Source organism: Lissotriton helveticus, chromosome 3_2, assembly GCF_964261635.1.
Source record: "Lissotriton helveticus chromosome 3_2, aLisHel1.1, whole genome shotgun sequence".
In the NCBI taxonomy this organism is placed as follows: Eukaryota; Metazoa; Chordata; class Amphibia; order Caudata; family Salamandridae; genus Lissotriton; species Lissotriton helveticus.
In genome coordinates, this window is record NC_136062.1 from 401,480,288 (window position 1) to 401,503,846 (window position 23,559).

Here is a 23,559-nt window from a genome sequence, read left to right on the forward strand (position 1 = left end):
TGTTTGGACTGGTGCAATGCCCCCCCTAGAATAGTGAACAGCACCTCATATGGTGCTTACCTCCACAGTGCAATAAGTCCATTGGTTATACCTTATTCGTGAATGGTTCCATGATTGTTCTAACTATCACCTCAGCAGACACCAATGATAGTCATTCTAGAGCGTCAAAATTTGACTTAGGTCAATGGCCGTCCTTTGCGTAAGATAAATAAGCAGCCACCATGGCTTGGATAAAATATTGCAAGTGCCTGGAGCACATCAATAAAGGAGCCCAGGAATGAACACAAAAAGGCATATGTAACCCGGGCATCACGGCTATTAAGGAATGTTTTTTAGCGCCCGCACCCGGGTGATCCAAGGAAACTTGTAATCACCGTGCCAAAGTTTTACAAACATGGTGCACAATGAAACAGCCCATGCCATAATACAACACGTTTAACCACTGCAGAAAAGTGGTAACACGGAGCAAGCTAAAGTACAGGCCTCGCTCACTGTTTTGCACTGAAACTCCTGGCCGGTGCGCGCAGCGGCTTGGCCCACAAAGGTAAGACTACCCCCATTACGTGCACTATTCCCAACTCTGAACTGTCACAGTCCGAGTGTGTGTATTTTGAGCGTGTGTACCATATTCACCCCTGTGATAGTGCAGATCCCTACATTTCTGTTTGTACGACCCTGTAAACAGCTCTGAATTCCATGGCACTCCTTCTGCACACTCACCCTCCGTAGGTGTACGCTACCTTCGCAGATGAGTCAGTAATCCAGTGCAATATGTCTGGATACCTACATATGTACGACTAATTCTATCCTATTGTATTCTATGCGTTTTATAAAGCGCTGATTTTACCCGAAGGTGTCAGAGCACTGTAACATAGGACCCGTCAGAAGAGTAAACTGTTGTAGGAATAGAGCAAACAAAATGTAGCATGAAACCGACTGGCCAAGCAAAAGTCACCCAGTCTGACCAATGTTGATGGCTCGCGAATTTCCTGGCGAACAGTAGCAGGCCAGATAATCACACAACCCATGCGAAAATAACACTATTTCAAACCCAGTACGCACATGATGTACTCCCTGCGAAGCAGAATTAAACCCAATGCGACCAATTTACCAAGAACAAAAATGCCTTTCCATGCAGGGTCTGAGAAGGGGGGGGGAATTACTTTACAGGGCACAGCTTCACGAAATAGTCAAAACTGAATCCAACCCAACCGCAATAGCCCCAGCGCAGTATTTTTGCAATAATGAAGTACAAACACTGCAACACAAAAATTAGCAGAACACATCACCTTCACCTTAAAAATGTCACCCAATTCGGTAACACCCAAACCCTGCCTAAATTAACTACAAAAGACATAACAATGTTCTGTGAACTGGGACATTCTGGTGTGTGTTTAAAATTACTTCACGCTGTTTAACAGCTTTATCCACGCAGTTTAACAGCTATATCTTAAACGAAGGGCATTTACATGTGCTTCAGTCTCTCGCAGTGCGTATTTCTTCTCTTCCTGCGCATTTAAAATTGGGAGTTTTGACCTTGAGCAGACGTCTGGATTTCATAATTCCCTGCTTTAACATAAAGGCTGCTGCATAAATGTTTAATGAATCGGACCCTTAAGGCTTCTGGAGAATGGAGATTTTCACTCCATTAAACCTGGTCTTCCTAGGCTTATTAGCTGGTAATTTCACCCCGGATTGAAATATAAAGCGTTTTATGCTCAATATAATAAAATTGCGTGTAAACTTTACTCTTTATTAATGAACATTATATGCTTCTGTCTGGCGGAACCGTATCTGCCAACGTATTCTACTCTTTCTACACATGAAAATGAGACTTGCCCAGGTGCAGGAAGGCACTGGGTGACACTACTCGGCTTAGAGAGGCGAGGGCAGATGCCTTCCTCCCAACACTGTATGGAGTAACCACCATATACCACTCTACCACTGGAATACCCTTCAAATGACCCCCTTTGCTGGTTTCTGGCCCAGAGAAGATGCGGTCCCAGTGGGGAGTGGTCATTTTGAAGAGCATGTTCAAAAGCCCGTCTCCTGGCCATCTTCATGCATAGGAGTCAACTTTTAATATTCATTAAGCCCAATGTTACTGTTAGACATATTCTTCTAATGATTTACTCAATAGAAAGATAACTCATGAACAAGTAAGGTGAATCAACACGCAGCGTGGGTGGCGAAAACCAGACCAGGCAGACGCAAACAGGGTAAGTGTGAGGGGTACACACCTATGCAGCTTTTTACCCTGTGGTCCCTCTGCGATGATGCAGCAAACATGCCACGCAACACCGCCCTCACAGAACTCTGAGGACCGTAGCTGGTCTCAACGATATGGTCTTCGCCTTGTTGGTACCACAATTAATCAGCTGGCCCACTATATATAAATATTCAGACGACAAGCAATTTGCTCTGAGTCATCGTGGTGTAATTGTTAGAGTCCACCACAGTTAAATGGAGGTATTCTAAACATGGCAAGGGCAATACTGTATTCCCTGCAGGCTGAAGTTTACACGAAGCCATATCTTAAGCAGGGCGAATTTAACAACTGCCGTTTATGTAAACTGTACCTATTAACATGAAAAAAAAAAAAAAAACGCAAGCTGAAAATGTTGGAATCGAACCCTCAAACCCTGGGCTGGCAGGCAAAGGCCTTGCCCCTAGGCCACGATGTCTACCTTCTTACAGTGAGTTGTTTTTATAACCTATGTATTCATGAATGAAACCTAGACTCGTACAAAAGGCTGTAAGTGCAGGAAGATTGCGGGCGCCGTTTCAGTTCATTGTGAGAGCCGGGGCGGCTCTAAATACACTTTAACAAAGCCAGGAAACGGCGTAAATCTGACTGAAACTTAAGATAAGGTCGCAAAAGCTGTAGCAAACCATGAAATTTAAGCAAGGATTCCCGGAAATAATTCGCCAGCCGGGGACACTTTGCAGAAGTATGTAACTGACAAAATTAAACATTTAGACAATTATGTTGGTGCATGTCGCTCTCCCCCAAATGTGGTCACCGATACTTAAATTCATGTAGCCTCCAAAAACACGCTAGTTCACCCTCGCCGGAGCCTTCAAAGGCTGAGAGATAAGGCGCATGGCTGTAGCCAAAATTACATATCGTCGGGGCAGCTTTGCCTAGGATTTTACAATATCCACAGCCGATTCCTGATACAATGCAGATCTTTAGAGGTCGCTTAATATTCTCAGCTCTTGCAGCGTTACATAAAACATACGCCTTAGCAGAGTTAATTCAGCTATTTCAACCGAGCTATTCAAAACATTCTCCCACCAGAGGGCAGGCAGTTCCTGAGGGTGCGTCCCGGCCCCATTGATTACCAAAATACATGCCGCAGTATCCCTGACCAGCTTGAGGATACTTACACTCCGGTCGCCGACCCCAGGTATCGAGCACGGAGCCTCCCGCGTAGAAAGTGAGCCCCAGACGTGAACATCATTCCGAGACTGCTTCCCACCGAAAAATTCTCCCGCCGCCGATGCTGAACTCGGGTCGGGCTCCCTCCTTGCTCCGACGACGCCCATGAACATCTGCAGCTCCTTGCCAGTCAAAAGGAGCACCTCGAACCCGTTCCCGCTTCGGCCTGTGAAAATAAGAACAACATTAACGGACAGCCTCCTAGCGAGGCTGAAGTGCGCCCACTTCGGATGGACTCCGCCCGAGCTGGCCTCTTCAGCAGGTGGCCTCTGCTCGCTGCATACCGGGACAAAGGGACCAACAAAGGCTCTTCGTCCGCCGCCAGGAACCTGAAAAAGAAAGCGGGAAAATTTAAAAAACAAAGAAGCCCCGAGCGCGGGGCACACTGTCTTGTGGGGGAGCGTCCAGGGACAAGGGGGTCTCCTGGGCGCTCCCCACCTCTTTATTCCCGAGGGGCAAGGCAGGGGGAGGGAACGCCCCCCACCCCGGCCCGCCCCTCCTGTAGCCCGCCCCCCCTGACCCGGACCTTTTACCTTGTATCCGGGTCAGGGAGGCCGCCGGCCAATCGGTGGTGGGTCGTGCCCCCCAGGGCACGCCCCCACCACCGAGAGGCAACAATGGAGAGAGGGGGAGAGACGGTCGCCGCGCCGCCATGCGTGCGGGGGGGGCCGAGGGCCCCCCCTTTTCAATTGTTACCAGTTGGGTATTTGGTAATGACTGGTGGTTGAGGGAGTTCCCACCTTGCTACCGGCCCTGTCCTTGCCTCGCTATTTTAAGTGGTGGCTAGATGGTGGCACGTTGGCCTCTCCTGCCAATTTTATACCAGTGACCAAAGTACCATCGGAAAGTGTTGTCATTTCTCAACCTCAACACCCAAATATCTCAATACTTGAGTACATTTGAAGAGCTTCAAGACGTTTATTCACTTTCTAAATTGCCATTTTCCTTCCACTCACCTAGAACACACACCAACTCTCTATCCCCCAATACGCGTTACACCTTCTGTCCTCAAATCATGTCTTTTAATTAGTTGCACCACAGTGATTGTCATCATCATCAATAGTCTTTATTTTGCTGTTTCATATATAGCATAAAAAGTATAAGACACATGGCCAGGCGCACAATCTTAAAAGAAGCTAAAATACTCCGTTAATAAAATCAGTGTCTATTTACAATTCATAAAACATGTGTTAAAAAGTATAGACTTGCTTACAAATTGGTCTAAGTAAATAGTGTTTACCAGTATATACAAATAAATACATAATCATTTCTGACCCCTGGGTGTTAAACTGTCAGGCAATCAATGCTAAAGATGCCACCTCCTTCTTTTCATAGCAGACCATAAGAATGACACTAGGGAATAAGAAGTAAAATGATAAAGTGATATCTGCAAAAAATAGTGAGCTGGGCGACACCATGTAAACGTCATCCTGCGCAAAAGTGGGGCAATACATCTTTTTCCTTCCATCAATGTATAGTTTGCAATTTTTTTTTTGAAGCAGTTTAGACTGGTGTGATTCACCATCGCAGGGATGAATGGGAAGGGCCTCAACAGAATATGCATATGAATATGATAGTAGCCTATCATGAGCGGGATATAATTTAGCCATAATCTGGCAAGTATGAATCCACGTTGATGGTTAGAGACAAAGGTTAGATACAAACAGAAGTTAGTGGTTATGCTAGGAGCTAACTGATATTGGATGACCGTCATCTTACAATGATTAAGCTCTCACCTATCACTTTCCAGCTTGTCTAATAATTGTCCCCTCAATTTGGTCCTCAAGAAGCTAAGGCAACAGTGATTGTCAGGAAAACTGGTGCTCACAATCTAACTGACTATGATATGTCCCTTAGTGATAAATTTCAACATGATTTATAGTTCTCTAACACCTTTTCTTATGCAATAATACAGCCTTACTCAAAGCCAATAGTGAAAGAAGAAATATATTGGAAAATCATGGCCACATCTTTGTTGTTTTACTAGACCTCTCTAAATGCGTGTGTAAATGTGGGAGAGAATAATTACAACAGCATACCTGTTGGAGGACCCCATATTGGAACTAGCTATTTTTAAAACTTCTCACATTTTTCTCTCATCTGTGACTTTCTTCAACCCTGAGAGTTTGCTCACCCTGCTCCTATATGGCTCTGTATTATTTTCTCACTTTGGATGTTGGGAAAAACGTCCTCTGGTCATCTTGTCTTCTGTTGATGGAATTTGATCTGGGGTTCCATAAGGTCTTGGGTGGTGAGTGCCTCAGGGGGGCATAGCTACCATTGGTGCAGCAGGTACAGCGGCACTGGGCGCATTGAAGACCGATAATTGCTGTATTTTAATACCCCAACAGCGGTTAAAGGGCCCACTCTACTTTCTTGCACAAGGGTCCATGGCACCCAAGCTACCCACTGCTCTCTGGCCTGGTTTTGATCCCCTCCTTCTCAACTGTCACACTCTAGCTATGGCCATGGCAGGGTGTGGTGTGCCACTCGCAACCCTATTTTGCTCAAAGATGAGTAACAACTAGAGTTGAATGAGTGTGGGTAAAATTGAAATGTATTTATTTAATTTATTTATTTTTCGGATTTGTATAGCACAAACTTGACCTGAAGTTATCAGAGTGATTTCAAAAGTTTTCATAGCAGCAAATACATGAGTTACGTTGAAAGTAAATATATACATACAAATAGATAGTGTGTAAATGAAGTGTACACCAGACATCCAGATATGTTGACGATACAGTTTTGAGGTATGTAGTGTTTTACCAAGTTGTCTAGCAGCAGGTGCATACATTACATGAGTAGTAAACACAATAATACATAATGACAATATATAAAGAAAATTTCTAATGAAACAGTAGTATATATAGACTATATTAGAGGTAGAAACGGTATATACAAATAAGGCGCCATTTGGGGTAGGTGCAGCTTAAATGTATACAGTGCTTTACAGAGTTAGCACATCAGTAGGTGCATGTGCTACATGTGGAGTAAATCACAATAGGTAACAACAATATATAAAGGAAATTTGTGAGGGACACTTATATTGATGGGCGATACACCTTAGGACGTAGCTAAAGAGACAAAGTTCTGCCCATGGTTTTGATGTTTAAAATTCATAGGGTGTGTAATGGGAGCAAACAGGCCACTCAGATATTTTAGGGTGGGGGTTTAGATATTTGTTGAAAAGAATAAGTTTCAGTTTCTCTTGAAATGAGGCAATGATTGATTGCTAGGTAAATCCTGCGGCACTGAGTTCCAGATTCTGGTAGAATTCCTGGAGAAGGTGCTGGTGCTATATTTCTCTTTCTTAAATTTTGGTGGTATCAGAGTAGACTGTGATTACTTTGGAGAGACCTCTTTTGATCAGTTTGTGATTATTTATTTGTGAGGTAGACAGTTTTTTCTTTGTAGAGACCCTTGTGATATATGCAAGCGGATTTTGAGTATAGCTCTCGCCTCGATTGTTGGGCTGTTGAGTTTCCTTAGAGTGGGAGTGATGTGGTTACTGCAGCTCTTCACCGAATGTAGTCCAGTCACTGTGTATCAAATGGGCTAGGTTCGTTTTTGTGGGCACCCGTGATCATGGCGTTACCGTAGTCTAACTTGGGGAGGACTAAGGATTGCATAACAGTTTTTAGGTCTTCAATGGGGTAGGAGGGTTTGACTTTTTAAAGGTGTTTCAGCTTGTTGTAGGCACTTTTAGCAGATGCATTATTATGCTCTTTCATGTTCAGGTGACTGTTAAGTGTAAATCCTAGAGATTTAACAGAGTTGGAGATGGATAGTTTCCAGTTTAAAGCAGTGAGATTGTTGAGCCAGATATCTATGGGAAGGAGTTTCCTTAGCATTGGATGCAAAGGAGTACGGTTTTGTTCGGGTTGAGCATAAGACGGTTGCTGAACAGCCAGGTATGAACTATGGAGAGAGTGCTATTTTAGTGCTAGATGTCTTTGACTGACAACATTGGCCAACCTGGTAGGTTGTTCTACCAAATTGTCTGCATATGATTCATGTCACAAAATGTTAAATCATGGATGATTATCTAAATTATTATATAAAAAAATCACAAGCCCTCAGACCTGATTCCAGAGCGCGTGTTGTTTGTGTCCTGGAGTTACTGAGGCCACACCCCATTCCCACAAGTAACTGCCCATGCTCAATGCCCATAAGCAGTGGTGTTTGAGGACACGGGAACTGGGTGCAGGCGTCCTCCTGATTTTAATGGTTTAGGCATGCCCCAATACAATCTTACTTTGTCAAGAAACCTTAGTAAATTATTTTAAAAACAAGAATTAACTGGATAAACAATGTTAAGCGGAAGCAGTGGCTCTTTACTCAGAAGATACATTAATATGTGTTTTTAAGTACAACTTTAGTGAAGAGGCATTTGGGCTGTGTTACATTCCTTAAGCTACTGAAATTCCCCCGTTCTGGTATGCAATGTAAACACAACTCCCCAGTAGCATGTCTTCAGGGGCATAGCTACAGAGGGGGGGAGGGGGGGGTTGGGATGTTACACCCCCACAAATAGTTGTATTTTCTGGTAAATAGTTGGGTGCAGGTGCTTTCAGTAGGGTATGATGAGGTGTCTGTCGATTTCACCAGAAATCTCTATAAACACACAAACAAAAGCACACACACTCTCCCTCGCTCTGTTTTGAACATTTTAAACGAAGTTGGTTAGTTTTCAAAATATTTGTTTTTCCCACACCCAGAACCCCAACCAAACTGCATTTTACTCCCTTTCTACTACCTTAAACCCCATTCATATGCCCTACTTGTCCAATAATGTATTTTAACATTATGTGCCAGCATGAGTGTTGGGAGATCTTAAGCTCACCCTCCCAATCTTGCTGACCAAGCTGTATGTGTGCATGTGTGTCCAGGAGAATGGTTACTCATTAAGATTAGTCACTGTCTTTTGTCCCATTGAGGAAGAGTTTACTTTGCAACATCCATCCGAGGATTGCTGTGAGGTATCCAGTGATGGGTGACGATTAGGGGTGTGTGAAGTTTTTGTACTTTCCTTTTGTGTATTTTGTGTGAAATTTCTGGACAATTATGCCAAATTTACAAGTAATTACATGCAATGGAAAACCCAGCATTGAGCGCTGTGATTTGGAATGAATGCATCCTTGCGAGGACACACTTTGCGTTAAAAAATTTCACAAAAAAACACAATAGCTGTAAACAAAAGCCGTTTGCGTTCTCATGGTTTGGTGCTAATAATTTTACATTGAATGGCAATGTAATCAAGTGATGTGCAGTAATGACATAATTTCTGAAAATTTCCATAGCAAGCGTAATTTGAGATTTGCAAAATTACACAATTTATGTGGGCATACTTTAAATTAGTCCAGTCCAAGTGAAGATGGTGCCATCTGGATTCTCTATGAACTTGGGTCCTTCTTACGCAAAGGACACACTATTCCTGTTTGCGCCATGGCACCTCTTTAAATAGGTGCTGAGTGTGAAAACAGGGAAAGTGCACACTATTACTGTGAATGTGCTGCACTCAGGGCAGCTGCAAATGTGTGCTTCCTTCGGGGCAGCACATTGAAGTGAAATACGGAGCTGGTGCTTCAACTCCAGGGCCGAACTGGGAACCAAAGCCGGCTCTGGCAAAGTGCTTGGCCGCCCCCCCCCCACCCCCAGGGGGGGGGGGGTTGGGGGTGCAACCGCGCTCTTTGCAGGGCCGGTTCTCGGCCGATTTTGTTACAGGGCCGTTTTTGCAGCGTTTCTGCAAAAACGGCCCTGTAAGAAAAACGGCCCCCAGGGGCCCAAAACCGGCCCTCGCCCTTGCGGCGCACCGGGGGATTGCCCGGTGCGCGCAACGGCCAGTCTGGGCCTGTCCAACTCCGATCAATGTTTCACTTTGCAGACTGAAACCTGCCTTCACTTTAAGGAGGGGTTAGAGATCCCTTTGCCTGCAGGTGCAGTGAGTGTCTGTACCCTCCAGCAAGGAGATATAATGGGGGCCTATGGGAACCTTCTTCCCCACCTCCTGAGGGCTGCCATCAGGGGGTACAGTGACAGTGTGCCAGCTTTTCGTGGCCCCCCTGATGACTTTTTTGTCTTTGAGCTCTCGTTCATAACATGGTGCAGGCGCTGCGGCAAAGAGATTCACTCATTTGCATGAGACAAAACCCCTATACAAATGAGGAAATGTCCTCTTGAGATAGGGCTGGCGATACATGTGCGCTCGCACTATCAGTATTACAGAAAGGGTTGCACAAGCACATTTGCCCTCTTTTTTAATACCATAGTGCCACTGGGGTGCACAAAAGTGTCTTCACATGCCCACTGTGCCCTCGAGCCAATTTCTGTAATGTGACCCCCTGTGCATACTCAAGCTGGGCATCATCAACATGCATTTGGTGTTCAAACTGGTATGTAGCAGAGCAAAATAGGGAAATTTAAGTAATTCATGATCACAACATCAGCCCTTAAGGAAGTGCCATGTGAACTACAGACTCATATGCTCAGTAAAAATACTGGTCGTGTGAGATAAAAAAGAAATGTAATTCATGGCATAGTAGACGTAGATGCCTTCTTGAAAGAAAGACTGTGCAGTAATGGACACATGGCCATTCCAAGAAATCGAAGGAGGAACATAGGGCCCTATTCAGAAATCACATTTTGTAGTGTGCTTAGTAGAACAACAGTAGTCCTACACAATTCTATTCACTATGCTATTCTGTGCGGGGATCTCCAAACCCTCAGGCCTATGATTTAGTATTAAATGTGGGAGGGACTGTAGTAGTGCCTTGAAAATGGTAAATACTGACTACATAATGGAGGGATAAAGGAAGAAGTACGTAGCACAGCCAAAAAGTACCTCAAGCAGTCATAAATGTGTTTCTGCTAAGACCAGGGAAAAGCCCAGCAACAAATATGGCCAACCCCTGGTACTGCACCACCCTTCCATAGAAAATAATGGAGTTAGTGATTTAAAATAGAACCCCATAGAAATAAAAAGTCAAAACAAATTAATATATTCCTTTTATTTAAAAATGTATGTAAACTAAATTTATCATTGAAATATGTATATGTAAATAATAAATATTATGTTATTTTAACATTTTATTTCCCTTTTTAATATGAAAATAAACATAATTTTAAAATAATTAAGCTAATTTTAAGTAATTCTATGCATGACGTATGTAATATGTAATAAACAAATATAATATTTTACATTAGGTGATATTTTTTAAGTTAATAGTGCTGTACCATTTTTTAATCTGTTACATTAACATAATATATATCATAAAAATATGTTTGTATTTTTTTTTTAAGTTTAATAAACTTTTGTCCATTTCCCTATACTTTAGCATCATGTGATCGCTGACGCAGTGGAGGACACCTTAGACTAGTTTTGAACAGTTATTAATAGTAATTTCACACTCTTAAACGAGGCTCCATCCCTTTAATGCAGGGGCTGGAGACCTATAACTGTACATGCAAAAGCAAATTTACACATGTAATGTTAGCAGCATAATTACTACTAATGACCCGATTATGATGCAGGCTGGAACGGCTCTGAATGTCGGTCAAAGCCCTCCAACCCATATCATAATCGGCTGGTCCGATTCCTTTCTGACCGACCGATTTTAGATGGGATCATTCAGAAGGGAATACGTTTCGGTTTTCCGAATAGCCTCGGAGACCCCGTTCGACATTTGGAAACCCTGCAGTAATCCCTCGGCTGGGTTTTTCTGGCCAAAGGATTACGATGGCAGATTCCCACTGCCTTTCTGTGCCAGCCGTTCTGACAAAGAAAGGCATTGGGGATCTGTCATTAGGAGCCCACAGCAGGCCCCCGTAGGAGTAAGGCCGCTGAATAGCGGCTCAGGGGGCAACTATGGTGGCCCCATGTTGGTCCCTGCACACCGTGGTAGGCACCTCAAAGTGCTTGCCACGGGGTGCAGGAATTAACTGCACCTCTGCTCTTTGCAATGAGAACATGCATTCCATTCGGAATGCATGCGCCCATTGTAAAGTATAGGATTGTGAACGAACAGGGTTCGATCGCATCCTACTTCCTGGGCTGGAACTGACATCTGGAGGTCGTTCAGTTCCGGTTCCAAACCGATGTCGGACGGGACTCCGGTCCGTCTGACATCGGAATGCGCCCCAAAGTGTTAGAGTAAATTTACACATGCAGATCTGACCATATGTAAGTTTCCTTTGTGAATAGGTGCCATAGCAACTAGAACAAGGGTTTAATTACTATGGTTGGTAGTCTCAAGTCTGTAGGGTTGTACAGCGTTCTGACACCTTCAGGTAATGTCCGCGTTTTATAAAAATGCACTAAATAAAAAAAATGGACAGTATAGGAATTGAGGGGCACATGTGCCCTCAGCCAAATTTCGAAATTCCCAGGGGCCCTGTTTGAGCCCCCTTCCTTGCCGTCCTGCCAAACTTTTCATGTTGGAATCCACCATGAAAAGGTCAGCGGGAATCCAAATCGCAATTTGGACAGCGGTGCTGGCATCGACACTGCTTTCATAGGCTGCAGCAATGGCCACCGCCACCATGGCGGGATCAGAGATCCAAGCAGAGGGGGTAGTCATTTGGCAGTATCACCGCCCTGATTGTAATCGGGTGGTGGGACCACCAAGATGGCGGTGGTCTGATCACCATCTAATGGTACAGCGTTCTTGTGACCGGTATCGTAATCAGGCCCCCTATCACATGGGTTACACCTACATCCTTCATCAACAGAAACTATAAACTGGAAATGTACTAAATATCATTCTAATGCATGCTCTGGAAGGACAACTAAAAATGATGATGCTGTAAATCATGTAAGAGATCACAAAAAACCCCAAATGTTACAGAAATAGAAGAGATATTGCAAGATATAAGAGAGGCAAGCACTAGCTCCCAAGTACCCACAAGCAAAATCCTTAGAGATATATTACCTAAAGTCCCCAAACATATGGCACGCCAGCCATTGTCCACCTATCCCCACTTTAAAATGTTTAATTGCACAAGCTAAAAGAATCACCAACGATTTCCCACCTGTCTCTAGAAGACACCAAGATATACACACACCTGAAAACTTACCATTGACACATAGGGCCCTATTTTGATGTTGGTCGGAAAGCCTCCGACCTGCGTATGGAGGCTTTCCGACCGACATCTCCGGATTCGGCGGGTCATTCCGTCTGGCTTCCGATGGACTCAAGGAGCCTGTCGGGCAGTTGGAACTCGCACATAATCCCTTAAGGATGGCGTACAGCTGTCGGGATTACGATGTTAGTTTTCCACAGGCTTTTCATGTCGGGCTTACCGGCATGAAAAGCCTGTCGGAAAGTGACTTTGGGGGCCCCTAGTAGGGCCCCCTTGCAAAAGCAGACTCCGGTTGGAGGTCTGGGGGTGCACATATGGTGCCCCCTGTCATTCCCTGCACTGAGTGGCAGGTACTTTGTCAGGATTAACAAAAAAACCCATTTCTCTATGGGAATTTGGGCTGCGGCGGTTGCATTGTAATAGGGGTGTCGGAATCGTTGACCGGCTGTCTGTCAGTCCCACGACCGCACCGGTGGTGGGCGGAAGTAATTCCGACCAACATCTTAATGAGACCCATAATGAGGAACCTTTCGTTTTACATGACAACCTAAATAACAAAAAACAAACCCTAACACTCTCTACAGCAGATAACTTACTAAGACAATGCGGTACATGGGTGATGGATGGGACCTTCAAAATGTGTCCCTAACCATTCACTCAGATATAGAACATGTATGGTGAATATTAATTCACAAATATCCCTTTTATATATGCTGTACTAAAAAATAACCAAAGCAGCACTTACTATGAGCTCCTAAGCAGTATCAAACACAAACCAAATAATTACTAACCCGAAAATCATAGACTTTAATCAAGCCATGATTCAAACCATTCTAAAAATTTACCCTCACATAGCCATACATGGCGGTTACTCTAATATCAATCAAAATATATAGAGACACTTCCAAAAGTCTTTACCAAGTGTAGAATATTCTACAAACAGCCAATTTGCCTTCAAAATTAAAAACAATTATAGCACTAGCCTATGTCCCTGTCACTGAGGTAGATAACCACCACAATCTGCTAATAGAAAGCCCTTTCAACCAACATAATGAATACAAACTTGGCCCACTAATGGACTATTTGGAAGATACTTGGGTTGACAGACTGCATCCCTCAGGACACAGACACCAACCCAAAATATAAATACTATGGTTGAATTTTTATGACAGCGTGTTGGCACAGAAAGCAAAACAAACAAAATAGTGGAAGGATGGCACAATGCCTTCTAATCCACATTAGGCAGAATCCAACCTACACTTTACAAATTTATAGAAGCATTACACAAAGAGCAAATCTACCAACAAGTAAGGAATTAACAATCCCTTACCCAAATTAGCCCTAAACGTAGCAAACAAACAAAAAGAATGTATTATATCTTGCAATTTAAAGTCAAACTCTTCATAAATAATAAAAAAGTACATAATTAGGAGTTTGGTGGTCCATCGGACTGCCAAACCCGCGATGAAGGTGCAGTGGCAGTCAGAAACTGCTGCACCAGATATCTGACCATTGTATTACGACTACGGTGGTAGGACTGCCATAGGTCTGCCGCAGCCGCTGCGGAACCCCGATCCCTGGCAGTGGCGCGGCAGTTTGAGGTCTCAATATGCTTGGCAGTGCCACTACGGCACCGCCAAGCATTTTGCAAGTTTCCTTACTGCCAGTGGTCTCATGTCGGTGCTCACGCCATGAAATTGCTAGTGGTGAGGAAACTAAGGAGGGACCCCTGTTGCCTCTGGGCCTGGGGATACATGCAGGAGGGCATACAATGGGCCCCCGTGTGCATGCACCCCCTACCCTGCACGGCATGAACTGTATATTCCATGCCATGCAGGAACGGGCTTTGGCACTCCCTTTCTAATTAGCACCGCCAGCTGGTACCAATCGGGGATGGAGGGGCGGCAGGAGGGGTGAGGGTAAATAAAACAGATTATTTAACTTATCTACTTGCAGTGTCTACTTTTCTGCTCATCCTGGTCGCGTCTCTCCTCCTCTGCTGGCAGAAACAGGTAGCTGCCTGGAAGCACCCAGGCTCCCCAGAGCCAATCACAACTTGTGTTTGTGATTGGGATCAGATGGGGTATGGTGGCCTTGGCATGTTCCCGAGCCAGGCTGTAATGGAGCCTGGGTGTAGAAGAGGGAAAGTGCGCATGACTGTTATGGTCAGCCAGAGAAGGCCGCTCAAACATTCATTGAGCACTAGGGAATAGGGGCAAACCACTCGTCTCCTGCTCTTTTAGCCATGACCTCCTCCTCAAGATTCTTAGCAAAAAGAAAATTATAATAACTGAGTTATAACCATTTTATTTATTTCCTATAATGCTGAAAAAAACTGTGGGTAGACGTTCCTCCGCCTTAGCGGACACAACGCCACTTGGCACCGCTTTGGGACCACCTAAGGACTGCCTGCTAGACCACAAGGAAGCTTGTCATCTGCCAGATGGCCAGCGGGTGAGTTTGGAAGTGTGGGAGTAGGGCACTGACGTGGCAGCCCGCTCCCAACCCGACAGACTCGTAATCAGGCCCTTAGACATTATTGCTAAAAGAATATTCTAAAGTAAACAGTGTCCTACCAAAATCCTCAAAACTATGATAAATTCTGAACCAAAAAAACAAATGTTTTTTATTTTAAATAATAAATATAATATTTTATTACATCAGTCAAAAAAGCGATTAAAATCCAATATTAATGAAGACGATATGATAAATTTATAAATCAAATATTTCAAATCAAATTTAACAATCACCTACTAAAAATTGAAAAAAAAATTCAATACATCACACAAAATATATACAGCTTCTAAACCACACAATTCCACATCACAATCACATAATATTAACACAAACAATTTAAAATTACATTTCCCACCCAGAAGGAAATAAATAATTAATGTTTAGTGTTCTGTTACTGCAGATTTTTCTGTATCAAAGTATTAAACAAATAGTAGGCTACTAAAATTAGGGAAAATATTGTCCAATAAAATTCCATCAAAGCAAATCCATAGTATGTGGAAACTACAAACAAAACTGAATAAGTGTATGAAAAAAATATATACTCTGTAAAACCGAAAAAAAGTAAAGCAAACTAAAAATCATTGGTTTACTATGCACTGAAAAATATTACCTTAAAAAAATAGAAAGTAAACTCCAGTGATCATAGCACATGATCATAGACAAAAACCTGTAAAGTAAAATAAACAACCCACCCCAAAAACACAATTACATTCCCAAAAATACATACACATAACTATTAATCATCAAAATATGGCTAACATAACTTAATTTAACTATTACTAAATAGTATACAAAAACAGAAACCTGCAAACTACTGAAATACAACAACAGTAATGCATCTAAATATACAAGATACCCCCAACCAACACTATACCTACCTTTAGGACTTACCCCCTAAATCACTTCTACTCTCAAAACGCTTAATAAATCCTTAAAAAAGGACTTACCCGTTCCGACGAACAGCAGCACATTACCACAACCTTGTTCTGGAAAAAATAGACTAAAAATAATCCGAATAGATTACAAAATAGAAGGTAGTAGTAAAACAAAATGGCCGCTAAATGAAAAAAAAAGACTATCTCCCCATAGAAATGGATGAGAAATATTGTAAAAATGTTGACTAAATGTATGCAAAAAATATTTAAAAAATTGAACATGTATAACATAGCAAAATAGGTTACTATAAAGTTTTTAAAATGTATAAAGTATAAATAGTATGAAATATCTACAATTATTTAATATGTATTAAAAAACATTAGATGAAATATTAAAAATATGTATATTAAAATATTTCAATAAACTGTTAAACAGTTACTGTGCATACATAATTTACATATTTTTAAATGTATTAAAAAATAAAAATAATTTTTTTATTGACTTAACTTTATAGAAATGCAATAAATATAATTTAAAATGTCAACATATATAATTAATAAAGTTTGAATGAATAAATAAAAGATTAAAATGTGTCACGTCTTTATTACATAAAACAATGTAATTAATAATATCAGTAATACCCATACAACTAATTATTTTTTATAATATTGCTAGTGACCAACAATACTAATAAAATAACACAAACTACTTCTACAATATATACATGAAGGTAAAAAGAATTGATAGACACTAAGGGCCAGATAATAATGCCATTAGAAAGGGCTCTGGTTCGGGATTCGCCCCATGGGGCGTCATCCACAGGGTGCAAGGTTTTCCCCAACCAACCCTTTTTAGGTCTTGCTGAGTCAGCGCATGCGCTGCTCTGCCAGAAATTTAGTGAGTGGCTTTTTGGAAGTGCTACCAGAGGCTTTTGCTGGCCTCAAGCTTGCATTCACGCATGCAAGCCATGTGGGTTTCTGTCAAGCCCCATTAAGACTTTCTCTACGAATCTCTTTGAAAATTCTGTGCATCTTCTCCTCATGTTATCTGTGCCTCTTCTCCTGTTATCCGTGGCGCGAGCGGCACCCTGTTTCATCTTGTCTTTCTCTTCTCCATCCTCTTTGGTTCTCTGTATCTCTCCTAACTTGCGATCTTCCCTCTCTCTCACCTTTATCCCACCCCCTGCACTTTCTTCCAGCACACCGTCTTTCATAACATTTTAGTGTCTCACCGCTGCTTTGTGAGACTTCCCCTCTTCACCATGCCCCTCCCCTTTACCTCCTTTTTGCACACCTTTTTTCACTTTTATTACATGGCTCTGTTGTTATCCCTCTACCTCCCTTATTTTCGTCCACCTCTCCTCCCCTTCCTCTTGCTACACACCTCTTTCCTACTGATCCCTGTCTTCCCTTAAACCCGTCTCACACCGTGCTTCTCTACATCTGTCATTCTTTCCCCTCCAGCCTCAGATTTGCTTAAACTCCTTTTTTTCCACCTGTTCTCCTTTCTGCCACTTCCCCCTCCACCTTCTCCCCATTTCACCCACTCACTTAGCCCCCCGCTCTTTCTCCTCCTCACCCCTCTCCCCTTCTCTCCTGCTCCTCGGCCTCCCCTTGTCTGCCTCTATATATTTCTGGTCCCCTTTGCCCCCACCTGTTTCCCCGCTGCTGACCCTCTCTCATCTCGCCCTGCACCCCCTTCTCGAGGCCTCTCTGCACACCCGACCTCTTCCTTCCAGTCACATATGCTCCCTCTGGCCTCTCTTTTTCCTTGTTCCTTGATATCTCTCCGAGGCCTTTCTCTCACCCACTTCTTTCTTCCCCCATACAGGCGAGACCTATTAGCTATGCCAATGCTTGTTTCAATGAGAGCCTATGTTCTCATTATGAACACAGGCTCCAATTGAAGTCAATGCTAGTCCGACCGAACGATGCTGGAAAGCATCGTAATCAGTCGTTTGGACTCATAGCACTTGATCCGTTTGGATACTAGTCCGGGCCAAATTTGGTCGGGACAGTTTCCAAACGACATCGTAATCAGGCCCCAAATATGTGACATTTACTATTTCCACCCCAATCCAACTGCACTGTGGGCAGGCGTTAGGGATTAAAGTGTTACATATGCTATTCCCACTACAATGTTAACCAATTTGCGGAAAGTGTTGAATACTAAAGTGGGTACATTTAATATTCCCACACCAGTATAAACCTATTTGGGAAAAGCATGGGACACTAAAAGACTGATGATTACTATTCCCACTCCAATCTACACTAATTTGGGGAAGGTATTAAACACTGAAAGGGTGACTTTCTAAAAATTCCATTCTAATTCAAGGCAATCTGAAAACATATTGGAAAATAAAGATATGAATTTTACAATAGGCTCTTTAATTTAAACTATTTTAAACAAAGTAATACACATGCATCATAATAGGGCGGACCACATAACCCTAGACTATGGGTTTCAAGGCGATCGCCAACGCATCATAATAGGGCAGAACACAGAACCCTAGACCCTTAGTTTCAAGGCGATCACCGCCGCATCATATTAGGGTGGAACACATAACCCTAGACCCTGGTTTTCAAGGCGGTCGCTGCCGCATCATAATAGGGCGGAACACATATCCCTAGACCCAGGGTTTCAAGGCGATCGCCGCAGCATCACAATAGGGCCGAACACATATCCCTAAACTCTGGATTTCAAGGCTATCGTCGCTGCATCATAATAGGGCGAACACATAACCCTAGATCCAGGATTTCACGGCGATTGCCGCCGCATCATAATAGAGCAGAAGTCATAACCCTAGACCCTTGGTTTTAAGGCGATCACCGCCGCATCATAATAGGGTGAAACACATAACCCTCGACGCTGGTTTTCAAGGCGGTCGCTGCCCCATCATAATAGGGCGGAACACATATCCCTAGACCCAGGGTTTCAAGGCGATCGCCGCCGCATCACAATAGGGCGGAACACATATCCCTAGACCCAGGGTTTGAAGGCGATCACCCCGCATCACAATAGGGCGCAACACATAACCATAGATCCAGGGTTTCAAGGTGGTCGCCGCGGCATCCTAAACAAAGTAATACACATGCATCATAATAGGGCGGAACACATAACCCTAGACTATGGGTTTCAAGGCGATCGCCAACGCATCATAATAGGGCAGAACACAGAACCCTAGACCCTTGGTTTCAAGGCGATCACCGCCGCATCATATTAGGGTGGAACACATAACCCTAGACCCTGGTTTTCAAGGTGGTCGCTGCCGCATCATAATAGGGCGGAACACATATCCCTAGACCCAGGGTTTCAAGGCGATCGCCGCCGCATCACAATAGGGCCGAACAAATAACCCTAGATCGAGGGTTTCAAGGCGGTCGCCGCCGCCTCATAATAAACACTGAAAGGGTGACTTTCTAAAAATTCCATTCTAATTCAAGGCAATCTGAAAAACATATTGGAAAATAAAGATATGAATTTTACAATAGGCTCTTCAATTTAAACTATTTTAAACAAAGTAATACACATGCATCATAATAGGGCGGAACACATAACCCTAAACTCTGGATTTCAAGGCTATCGCCGCTGCATCATAATAGGGCGAACACAGATCCAGGATTTCACTGCGATTGCCGCCGCATCATAATAGAGCAGAAGACATAACCCTAGACTATGGGTTTCAAGGCTGTATTGTAGTTCCTATTATCCCAATAGGCTCTGCGCATTGGAATAATACCTTCAATAGTAAAGGCCTAGACCAGACGTTAACTAGGTCTACTACTGTCGATATTAGACTTAAAGTTTTGGGTTTGCCAGCTAGCTCAGAGTTCACTAGAAACTTTCTCGAATGTTCAGGAAGGAATTAACTTCCCTGATTAGACAAGAAGGGATTTAGTTTCTGACAACCATAGAACATGACAACTTTGCTCTCCCCTAATCAAGAGTGTATCTCGAGAGTCGTGTGAACAAAAGGCAATTTATTTTACTCAGTCAGTACGTGCATTCTTAGTCTCATCAGATTGTAGAGAAAAGGAAGAGACAGGCGTGTTCAATAAAAGATGTTATTTATTGATCAGTCTCTTTTCTCGTACAAGAGAAATGGATCGATATTATTGCAATACTTATAGTTAAGTAAAGTGCATACATTAAAAGCAGAAGTATAAAATAATACTGTAAAAACATTGATATGGTTTCTAAGCCATATGAAGGTTTAAAATGAATAAAATATATTACATACACATATACATTTGACTAAACGTACTCAACTGGTGTTTCTAAATACGCCTACCCCGTGTACCTGACCTAAGCCTAATACGTGGGCGGGAATAGAAAGTTACAGTTTAAGTTAAGTTTGTTTTTGCCAAGTGACTGACTAAAGAATTCTCTGCGAGGGGTTATTCAGTTCTGTACCTGGAAGTTAGGATGAATGAGGGATGGTATCTCTCGTCTCTGGTCTCGATATTCCAGTCTGCCTGCGAGGGCTACCCGGAAGCGCCGGTGCTGGATTTCTCGGCAGGAGAAAGCAGCGCGTCTCGTTCTCAGCGCGTCAGGAAGGCGGGGCTGCGCCAGCGGGGTCTGCTCTGCTCTGGGCTTCGGCAAGTATGGCTGCTCCGTCTCGTCACCACCGCGTGTGTTTGCATAGGGCAATATCGGTAATATTTATACCTTTAAGGTGCCGAGATTGACATAAGGATGGACATAGATACGTCAATAAGGATGTCATACGACCAGGTCGTTAGCACATTCTTTTGCTGAAGTTCTCGATGAAATCAAAACAATGGCCGCAGGGTTTTTCCAGGTTGTCATAGGTTTGATTTGTTTTGAGAACTCCGTATGCCTTATCAGGGGCTGGAGGAATATCGCTTGTCTAATTAGATCGCAAGCGTTATGACCTAATCAGATAACACGTTCCTGTGCCGTAGTGTGGCTTCGTCAGATAACGGTATCTGCATCATGGGGGTTTGCTGCCTCATGGGCTGACTGCTAGTTAACTTGTTAGTTTGCTAACCAGAATAGGGTCAGGAATAGGGGGATCGATTCAGAACCTATAGGAATACATCACACCCACTCCACGCTAACTATGGTCATATTTACTAATCTATGCATAGTAAAACATAGTACAACATACTATAGAGTATTGTGTATACCTTACCACCCCAAAATACATAAATGCATTTTGAAATTTACAAATATACGGAAAAAATTGCAGTCATATGTATTGTATGCACTCAAGCTGTAGAATAATGCTAAAGTAATTACGCATTTGTATACATTATTGCTATTCGGTATATGAGAATTTACACATGAAATGGCTCTTCATACAGAAAAAAAGTTCGAGACCATTTCATCACAGAATAAAATATTTATGAACATGCCAGCGGGCAGCTAAAGTCTATAAGCTATCTAAGTTTAGAAATCTTAGTTCTCTAAGAATAGTTCTTACTTTAAGCAGAAGATAGTGTCCCGAAAAATATGCAAAAATATTATGGGGCTGCTGAAAAAGTTGCTGTCCGTGAACTGGAGCGAAGTTTGTTCATGTGACTCTATTATTAAAGTTGAAGGCCAAATTCAGGGAATGCCGTGTACGAGTTTGTTCAAAAGTCTCTATTTCTGCTCTGGTGAGAACATCATATCATTTAGGCTTTCGAAAATGTTGTCAACAGCTTCCTGGGAGAGTTCCACTAACTCGGAAATAGGTGTAACCATGCATTCGTGTGCATGATTGTCTCCATTGACATTCTGATTTGGATTGCTGACAGAAGGTCGTACCTGATCGATGCTGCTTTCATCTTGTACTTCACTACCCCTTAATCGTAGTGGTGAAGCTTCCACGAATGCCGTCATCAGGATTGGTAGCCTTTGAGGGCAGCACAAAGCGTGAGCCTTGATCGGACTCAACAATGTTTCTGCATCCATTGGCGCATCCGATTGTAGCGTCAGACAGGTGTCTAACACGCATTCTTCTCCGCATAGCAGGCACCTTAATACAGGTAAAACACATCGTTGCCACATAGGTCGAAATGATAGAAACCAAGTCATGTTCAGGTCTCTAAGCCGGGATAGTCCCAGGATTCTTGATATCCGGTCCCGGTATCCAATGGCTAGGATTGTTTCTTCCCTTGTCGCAGGTGTTTTGTCTGTGACATAGTTTGCCATAACGAAAAATGAGGACTAGGAATAGGATTCCTGCAATCAGTCCTAAAATGAGGGGAAGTCCGCCAAAAATCGAGTGGACGAAATCTGGAAAAATACCCAGTATGGCTTTGAATGGTGTTAATGCCATCGAAAATACTGTCTTAAATACTCGTGAGACCCCACTGGTATCAGAAATATTTAAGATTTCATTCAGGATTTCTGCGAAATGTATGGGGGAATTAGTTGATAACAATGAATGTATCTCTGCAGTCGTCCTTGCGACTTGTAGATCATACGTTTCTTTTGATGACGTGAGCCTGGTCGGCGTCTGAAGAAGCACTGTTTTCATTCTGCTTAAAGTATCTATTCGAATAGAAGTAATTTTCAAGTTGGGCCATGCCCTTGCCTCCCTGTCTGGGAAGGAACTGGGGAACAATGAGTGTCCACAGCACTTGACCTTCGCAGTCGTAGTTACGAGATAAGGAGTCCCGGGCATAAGACTACAACATCTGCGATCTACAATTAGAATGTAACTCCCATTATAGAGTCTTTGAAAGAATGGTTCAATCTCTGTTGCAGGTGCCCCTTGCTGGTGACATGAAAGGTTATTTGAGTTCCCTTCACAGGCTCCATGCAAACTAATTCCGTTACACAGAAGTGTACCGCTTAGTGACATCGCACAATTATTGCCACTAAGAAACACTTTCTGTCCTTTATTACTGACACATGCATGTGAATAGGGCAGGTTCCATATTGTTTTTATGTACCCTTTTCCCAATTTTTCGTACATGCCAGCCTGTATATATTTTTGGCAGTATTGAAACCTGAAGGTTGAAATTGGAATATTTATTATCCCATGTATTATCCATTCACTGACAGGTCGTTCTGACATTGTCACTGGTAATCTCTCAAGTTTCTCAATGCTCAGGATTGTATAATCAGCTCCCTTTTGGCCCATACTGATTTGTCTATCAGTAAGGTTAAAGATATAGAATAGTGACGTTGTGTTGATTAAACGCCAAGGCACATAGCCTGAACGCAGATTTTGTAACGTCCAGCCAAGCTGTACAATAGAACGCAATTGGGACTGACCGTGTTGTAATAACAGTAAGTCTTGCGATAATATGTCGATTGCTGAAGACACAATGCTGTCCAAAGAAAAAATTCTGTAGGACAGAGTCATTAACCCATTGTCCACTACAGAAAGTGATTTTTCCAAATTAATACGGGCAATTTCCCGTATTCTCTCTGCTGTTTCAATTTGAGTAACCTTACAGGCCTCATTGTATGCTGCATATACAGAGGCTGCTATGAAACGCTTTTGACGCTGTTTGCGTGGTCCCATAGTGAAATCACGCAAGTCAGCACCATCAGTAAGTAAAGTTAGGTGTTGCTTAATTTCTGCCAGTGTGGAAGTTTGTAGCCATCGAAGGCATAATTTGCCCACACTGTAGGTGGTTATTATCCCTGGGTGATGTCTTTGAGGATATCTAGGGTCTGGCCTGGTC